The sequence below is a fragment of the Thalassophryne amazonica genome, chromosome 16, assembly GCF_902500255.1.
Source record: "Thalassophryne amazonica chromosome 16, fThaAma1.1, whole genome shotgun sequence".
Classification (NCBI taxonomy): Eukaryota; Metazoa; Chordata; class Actinopteri; order Batrachoidiformes; family Batrachoididae; genus Thalassophryne; species Thalassophryne amazonica.
Genome location: NC_047118.1, coordinates 3,642,900 through 3,651,888, shown reverse-complemented (window position 1 = coordinate 3,651,888; position 8,989 = coordinate 3,642,900). Strand labels below are relative to the sequence as shown.

Genomic DNA, 8,989 nt, shown 5'->3' with positions numbered 1-8,989 from the left:
CCTCGGCCCGTGCTACGAGCATTCTGACAGTTAGTGTGACTCGGGGGTGTTGACTCATTTAAACTAACATATTCATCCTGCTGTAACCAGGTTTCTGTAAGGCAGAATAAATCAATATGTTGATCAATTATTATATCATTTACTAACAGGGACTTAGAAGAGAGAGACCTAATGTTTAATAAACCACATTTAACTGTTTTAGTTTTTTTTTCTTTTTGAATTTTTATGCTTAAATAGATTTTTGCTTGTTATTGGTGGTCTGGGAGCAGACACCGTCTCTACGGGGATGGGGTAATGAGGGGATGGCAGGGGGAGAGAAGCTGCAGAGAGGTGTGTAAGACTACAACTCTGCTTCCTGGTCCCAACCCTGGATAGTCACGGTTTGGAGGGTTTAATAAAATTGGCCAGATTTCTAGAAATGAGAGCTGCTCCATCCAAAGTGGGATGGATGCCGTCTCTCTTAACAAGACCAGGTTTTCCCCAGAAACTTTGCCAATTATCTATGAAGCCCACCTCATTTTTTGGACACCACTCAGACAGCCAACAATTCAAGGAGAACATGTGGCTAAACATGTCACTCCCGGTCCGATTGGGGAGGGGCCCAGAGAAAACTACAGAGTCTGACATTGTTTTTGCAAAGTTACACACTGATTCAATGTTAATTTTAGTGACCTCCGATTGGCGTAACCGGGTGTCATTACTGTCGACGTGAATTACAATCTTACCGAATTTACGCTTAGCCTTAGTCAGCAGTTTCAAATTTCCTTCAATGTCGTCTGCTCTGGCCCCCGGAAGACAATTGACTATGGTTGCTGGTGTTGCTAACTTCACATTTCTCAAAACAGAGTCGTCAATAACCAGAGTTTGATCCTCGGTGGGTGTGTCGCCGAGTGGGGAAAAACGGTTAGAGATGTGAACGGGTTGGTGGTGTACATGGGGCTTGTGTTTAGGACTACGCTTCCTCCTCACAGTCACCCAGCTGGCCTGCTTTCCCGGCTGCTCAGGATCTGCTGGGGGACAGCTAACGGCGGCTAAGCTACCTTGGTCCGCACCGACTACAGGGGCCTGGCTAGCTGTAGGATTTTCCAAGGTGCGGAGCCGAGTCTCCAATTCGCCCAGCCTGGCCTCCAAAGCTACGAATAAGCTACACTTATTACAAGTACCATTACCGCTAAAAGAGGCTGAGGAATAACTAAACATTTCACACCCAGAGCAGAAAAGTGAGGGAGAGACAGGAGAAGCCGCCATGCTAAATCGGCTAAGAGCTAGTAGCTGCGCTAAGCTAGCGGATTCCTAAAAACACACAAAGTGAATAATGTGTAAATAATTTAGAGGTGATTCAGCAGAGGGAGTGCTTTAGTTAAGGCACGTGAAGATTACACTGTGAAACAAATCATTGTGTAGTTATCTAGATCAATCTAACTGCACAGATTAAACAGCTAACAGATACAGAAAAACACCGCTGTGCTCCGGAACAGGAAGTGATACAATACCGCAGTGACAGCCAACCACCAGTAGAGGCCAGTGAAAAGTCACAAAATCAAAGGACAAAATGTTCCAAGAAAGATTCAAGATTAGTTTATTTGCAATTTGTAGTTAAAAAAAAAAACACATAGGAAATGATTGTGCAAAAAGCTCAGTGCATCACACACAAAGAAAACAACATTAGACAGACATGGAACAAATAATCACATAAAGACACAGTGACACTGTGAAATACAAAGTACAGAGATCAAATTAAAAGTTAAGATCAGATAAATAAATAAGATAAAGTGCTGTAGTCAGGCTTAAAGTGCACTGTTCAGACTGATCACAGCTTGTGGGAAGAAGTTCCTTGCATAACGAGAGGTCTTACACCTAATAGAGCGATACCTTCTTCCAGAGGGAAGAAGCTCGAACGTGTCTCTTCCAGGGTGGCCAGAAGGATCATTTATGATCTGAAAAGCTCGGTTTAAGAGTCTACTTTTGTACAGAGCCTCCAGCACAGGCAGGTCACAGTTCACAGTTTTTTTGGCCTAGCAGACCACCTTATATAACGCTGTCTTGTCTTTGGCAGTAATGTTTCCAAACCAGACAGTGATGGAGCTAACAAGAAGACTTTCAATCGTGCACCGATAAAAATTCACAAGGATTTTAGAGTTCATGGTGAATTCTCTAAGTTTCCGCAAGAAGAAGAGACGCTGCGATCCTTTTAACAATATTGTGGTGTTTTTGTTCCAACTGAGATCATTAGACAACGTCAGCACAAGAAATTTACATTCTTCCACAATTTCAACTTTAGAGTCCTCAATAACAAGAGGTGCATGGCTGTTATTTCGACCGAAGTCAACAATAAGTTCACAAGTTTTAGAAGTGTTCCAGAGCAGGTTATTCTCTTTGCTCCAATCCACAACTTTCTGTACCTCAGCTCTGTAACAAGAATCATCATTTGCACTGATCAACCCAATGATAGAAAGAAAGAAGAAAAGAAGATACTACCAGAGAGACAAATAGAAAGATGAAGACAGAAAGTCAAAGAAAAGGCGGTATAATAAAACGACAGATAAGGTCCATAGAGACATGGACAGTGGTGTCTGTTTGTTACATGTCAGGCCCAAAGGGATGAGTAGAAGAAAGAGGGGGTTTCATCTTCTCGGTCGTGTGCTCCTGGCTCTACCCTCCACCAACAGCTGGAGGCTGTACTCCAGCACTGCCAGCAGACGCAAAGAGAGCAAAAAAAAAAAAAAATGCGGTGCAGAGGGTCATTGTGCAAAGTTGCATCCACAAACACCCTCCAAAGGAAAACTCAGGGATGCACATCTGCATCGTTAGCAGAGAAGCTGAAACGGCTCAGAGTCGCCTCACTGCCCGACAGATCCCTCAGAAATGTGACCAGCACAGTCCCCGTGCACGTGAGCATCCCCATGCACGTGAGCATCCCCGGCACGATCGCCATCCAGGGATCTCAGCCTCCTCTTCATGAATATTCATCTGCCTCATTAACACTCAAGTGGAGAAACACAGCATATTGCATGCGACTGTCACTAGATGAAGAGAGTGGAGGGATGGAAGAGGAAAGGGGGAGAAATGACGGACACATGGTGAATGTAGAGGAAGCAAAGGGGAAGAAGGGTTGAGAAAAAGGAATGGCCATTGTTCCGCTGTCAGCAAAGTTTTTTTCCCCACAGTGTGCTTGCATGCATGCATACGTGCATGAGTGTGTGTATGTTGAATGGCAGCAAATTAGAAGACAACAGCATGAGATTTTAAGGAATTGCAGACATTTTTACACAGTCATAGTTCAAAATTACTACCTTCGGGATCAAAATATTATGTCATTTTTTATCTATAACTGTACATATTACAACATATTTCTTGCAAGCTGGAACAAACCATTTAAGCAATGGCTCATTTACTGTATTTCCCATAGTATAAGTCTATGCTTTTTTACTAGTTTGGGAGGCCCTACATTTTATAATGTGGTGTGACTTATATATCAAAATATCACACATTTGTTGTTAATAAGAATACTATAATGACTATATCAGTCTTTCCCATGAATCAAAGCACTAATGAAATAAACTCTAATAATAAAATAATAACTGCCAATAATGAAACACTTCTAGAATGCAAAAAACACCCAATATTAAAGAGCCGATAATGTAGAAAAATGGTGCAGTGTTGCCACAGTTACTTTGAAAAAGTAATCCAATTACTGATTACTCTTTGAAAAATTAACTTATTACTTTACTGATTATTCAATTTTAAAAGTAACGAAGTTAGATTAGTAGTTAGTTACTATTAGTTACCCCCCCCCCCCCCCCGAGCGCCTCCTCAACATGAAAATGATAACCCGTTTTGCCAGTATTCAATTTATAGTCACCCTTTTTTGACTTCAATGAACATAAATACGGTTTAAAATAAAAAATAAAATAAAGACACCTTTCTTGACTCATATTTAAATGTTGGCAGCACTGTAACAGTAAAACTTACCACCATTTCTAAACTATATTGTTTATAAATGAAACATTAAATTCTTTCTAACATTTTTCTAACATCTGCATTATTTCAAACACTTTATTGTTGAAATATATTATTATTATTAGTTCAGTAGTATTGATATTAGTATAGTATGAAAACATGTCTTCTAAAGTGGACCTTTAATTTATCTGTTGAACAGTTTATACATTAGTATAAGCTTTTAAAATTTGGCAACATCAGTGTTGCCAACTTTGCAACTTTCTCACCTAAATCTGGCTACTTTCCAAACCCTCTTAATGACTTATTTTCTCAAAAGTGACTAGTGACAAATCTAGCTACATTTCCTGGCGTCACTGGAGACTTTTTTGCTGTTTGGCGACTCAGATCTAGTCTCCATTCTCACCGAGTGGCAGCGGGTCTCCCCACCTCCGCTGCTGCTGCAAAGCCACAGAGGTTGTGTGCAAAGCGCTGAACGGAAGGATATCTACAATCCGCCGCATTCAAACACGCACGTGCGATGCCTCTGCGACTGTTCCCGCATTAAAAGTTCCCTGAAAAGCCTTCAGTTAATTCAAAATGCTGCAGCTAGAGTACTAACGGGGACTAGAAGGAGAGAGCATATCTCACCCATATTGGTCTCTCTTCATTGGCTTCCTGTTAATTCTAGAATAGAATTTAAAATTCTTCTTCTTACTTATAAGGTTTTGAATAATCAGGTCCCATCTTATCTTAGGGACCTCATAGTACCATATCACCCCAATAGAGCGCTTCGCTCTCAGACTGCAGGCTTACTTGTAGTTCCTAGGGTTTGTAAGAGTAGAATGGGAGGCAGAGCCTTCAGCTTTCAGGCTCCTCTCCTGTGGAACCAGCTCCCAATTCAGATCAGGGAGACAGACACCCTCTCTACCTTTAAGATTAGGCTTAAAACTTTCCTTTTTGCTAAAGCTTATAGTTAGGGCTGGATCAGGTGACCCTGAACCATCCCTTAGTTATGCTGCTATAGACTTAGACTGCTGGGGGGTTCCCATGATGCACTGAGTGTTTCTTTCTCTTTTTGCTCTGTATGCACCACTCTGCATTTAATCATTAGTGATTGATCTCTGCTCCCCTCCACAGCATGTCTTTTTCCTGGTTCTCTCCCTCAGCCCCAACCAGTCCCAGCAGAAGACTGCCCCTCCCTGAGCCTGGTTCTGCTGGAGGTTTCTTCCTGTTAAAAGGGAGTTTTTCCTTCCCACTGTTGCCAAGTGCTTGCTCACAGGGGGTCGTTTTGACCGTTGGGGTTTTATGTAATTATTGTATGGCCTTGCCTTACTGTTTGTTGTGATTTGGCGCTATATAAATAAAATTGATTGATTGATTGATTGAAAGTCAAACCTGACTCTGATTCAGTCAGCCAGCTTACCTCGTTTGCTGCACTGTGACTAATTAGTCTCCAGACATTGAGGATCCCTGGCCTTGAGAAGTTATATTATTTTGAGAAGTGATAGCCAATTTTAATGGCAAACAAACAAAACTAAACTAATAGGATAGGTCACGTCTGGGTGCGACACGTTGCAGGCATCCACCTTACCACAGCGCCACCTTGGGTCCAAGATTGCAACCACTCAGGCAGACTAGTCCATGTGCCTCTCTTAAAGGTATCATATTCTCTGGAGTATTATTCACATTTTGTTTTGTTTTTTGTTGTTGATTGTTTTTTTTGTATTTTTTGTTTTTGTTTTTTACTACTTTAAGTGGTCCTGCACAATACAGCCCAGCCCAGTACAATTTATACAAGGTCTGTTAGAAAAGTATCGGACCTTTTTATTTTTTGCAAAAACCTGATGGATTGGAATCACGTGTGCTTGCATGAGCCAACCTTGAACCTTCGTGTGCATGCGTGAATTTTTTCACGCCTGTCGATTGCGTCATTTGCTGGTAAGCAGCCTTTGTGTGAGGACTTGTGCTGTGCGCTCGGCAGATTTTCATTTCAAGGAAAAAGACGGAACGACTGGAGCAGCGCCGCATCAAATTTTGCCAGAAACTGGGCGACAGCCAGGTGGAAACCATTCAGATGATTCAGACGGCTTTCGGAGGCTTTTCAGTCGTGTGACTATCTGAGAAATTGTGGAAGAGGTGGGCATGTCACAGCATGTCCTGTGAGACTTCAACACGAAGGTGCTTTTGCTCCGCCGTCAGCAGCAGCATGAATTTCTACAGCCACTCTTTTCATGGCCAAATCTTCTGTCACAGTGGAATGTGCCGAAAAAGTGCTGATGTCCACCTCTTCCACAATTTTCGGATAGTCACATGACAGTTCCGCATCACCACAGCGTTCACTTTGGAAATGATCTGGTCATTTCAGCATGTTGATGTCCGCCCGGAGCGTGGCTCGCTCTCCACCGTTGTGCGGACGTCTTTAAACCGGTTGTACCGCCCCTTAATCTGTGTGATGCCCAGAGGATCGCCACCGAAAGCCGTCTGAATTATCCGAATGGTTTCCACCTGGCTGTTGCCCAGTTTCTGGCAAAATTTGATGCGGCGCTGCTCCAGTCGTTCTGTCTTTTTCCTTGCAATGAAAATCCGCCGAGCGCACTGCACACGTCCTCACACAAAGGCTGCTTACCAGAAAATGACACAATCGACAGGCGTGAAAAAATTCATGCATGCGCACGAAGGTTCAAAGTTGGCTGATGCAAGCACATGTGATTCAAATCCATCAGGTTTTTGCAAAAAATAAAAAGGTCCGATACTTTTCTAACAGACCTTGTATACTGAAAAAAAAAATCACACATCTGTTATTAATAATAATAATTATAATGACTATTTATATTCAACTTTACCAGGAATCAAAGCACAATTGTCACTATTGAGCAGCATTGACTCTAACAATAAAATAATAAATTCCAATAATACGTACACCACAACAATGGACAAAAATCAGGAATAAAAGAAGTGCAAATACAGATAAAAGGTGTGACTTGTACTCCAATATGACTTATGTATGAGTTTTCATTATTCAGTCTGGCCAGGGCTTAAATAACCATTTGTTTGACATGAAGTCATTCCAGTGGTACCTTCAAAGAGGCTGAGGACCAAAGACATCCAGTCACTGCCTTTGGACACTGGATAGCATCTAAGTATCACAACCATACAGAATGACATGGACCATGAGAACCTTAGTTTTCCTGTTTTTGTTGTTGTTTAATGTTGACAAATTATACTGTATTTTTTGTCTTTCTGATGCCTGATTCTGTTTTCTCTCTGTTTAAGGTGCAGCTCCATCCAGAGATGGATGTGGTATTTGTGCTGGAGACCCTCCCGTCCTGTGCACCAACAGCTTTTCCTGTGTTTTGGTTTTGTGAATTGTTTCTGTAATTTGTGTCTGTATCATGGCCCAAGCAGAGGGTCACCCCTTTGAGTTTGGTCTGCTTGAGTTTTCTTCCTCAGAGGGAGTTTTTTCTTACCACTGTTGCTCTGGGGGTTGGTAAGGTTAGACATTACTTGTGTGAAGCGCCTTGAGGCAACCTTGTTGTGATTTGGTGCTATATAAATGAAAATAAATTGAAAAAAATAAATAAATTGAAACCCTACAGATATGCTGGATCAACCCAGAGACAATGTTGTACATTGTTCTTTTTATCCTCTGGCAGTTTGATGCCTTCCTGCATCAAACATCCTGCTGGTGTCAAGGTGAGAAACAAAGAGGACCCTTGTAGCCCGTATCGCCTTCATTCAGGGAGTAATACTATCTAAATGTATATTATGCTATTTGAGCTTTTTACCAAGCATATTTTTGCCTCCTGGATACCTTTAACGGGCCAACCTTTATTTGTTTATAACAGCTATCCACGGAGCTGTTATAAGAATATCAACCAGAATGCCTTTTTTTATTATTATTATTGGATATCCTGTCAGTTTTGTTCAGGGAGCTGAATAGAAGCAGCAGAGCACATGCTGAGAATTACAGATCATTTTACCTCACAAAAAAACCTTCAACAGCAAAAATCTCCAACCAGCTGCAATTTCTCCTTGCTGTTGACAATAATTGCAAAACTGCAGAGGACATGCGAGTACAATTCAGCAAACATCACAACTATCTACTCAAGCAGCATTTTTTTTTCTTCAATACCCAAACAAGCCCACAGACATACAAAGCTGTGCCATCTCATGCAGAGCCTGGCAGCACCACTTTTTCTCTTTGAGCCACTTGCGAACAGACAGATACCACCACACAGGCAGAGGATTATTCTCTCTTTATGTTGTAATGCCAGTGAGTTTCTTAACAGGAACTGCCAACAGGGGAAATCTCCCGTTCTGCAGCCCCGTGCCCTGCGAGACGCTGGAAACCGTCGAAACAGAAGAATCTATTTCCTTGGCTTTTCTCTGCAGCTGTACTGATAGAAACAACCACTTGGAGTTGAGGACAGACGCTCATGATGTTCCCAAAATGTTCCCCCACCGAAGGGCATAGAAAAAAAAAAGAAAGAAAAAGGCCACAAAACCATAATTGGACCCCGTCTCTGGAAATCAATAGTGGTTTTTACATGAGGGAACTTTGTCGAAGTCATTTCATACATTTCATTCATTTCTACACATTGTTTCTGATGGTTGAAAGTTAAAAAAATAAAATCCATTCCATTTTCAGCACGGTATAAACTATTGATTCACAGGCACAAATTTTTGCTCTTTCCTCTCCTTGGCTTGTCCTCTCTTGCCTACAGTTCTCAGCTGACAATACACAGTTTCTCACGCATTCTCATTTAAAATAAAACAGGAGTACGTCGGGGTCTGAAGTCCACCGCCGGGCCGCTCCCTTTTATACCATTCAAATCCTGTCTGAGGCTTACAATCATTTTATTCCACTTGGTTTGGAACAAGGTTGTTCTGAAATAAAATTTACACCAACACAAACCTCAAGGTCAACTACAGCGAAACCTTATGAAGGCAAATGTTCAGATGTAACAAAAGAGTTATCTCCCTGCAAAACCTGGAGAGCACTTCTCACATCTCTTTCATGGTTTTATTCAAATGTCGTGTTATTTAAAAC

At 41.7% G+C, this 8,989-nt stretch overlaps 1 long non-coding RNA gene across 1 annotated transcript; it reads right to left on the bottom strand.

Moving 5' to 3' along the window:
- Positions 1 to 5,341: 5,341 nt before the first annotated feature.
- LOC117527213 lies at positions 5,342 to 7,738 on the bottom strand. The gene is made up of 3 exons (XR_004565471.1): positions 7,725 to 7,738; positions 7,616 to 7,618; positions 5,342 to 5,473 (listed from the first exon to the last, which is right to left on the bottom strand). It is a non-coding gene; the product is annotated as an uncharacterized LOC117527213 (long non-coding RNA).
- Between the last annotated feature and the right edge of the window lie 1,251 nt (positions 7,739 to 8,989).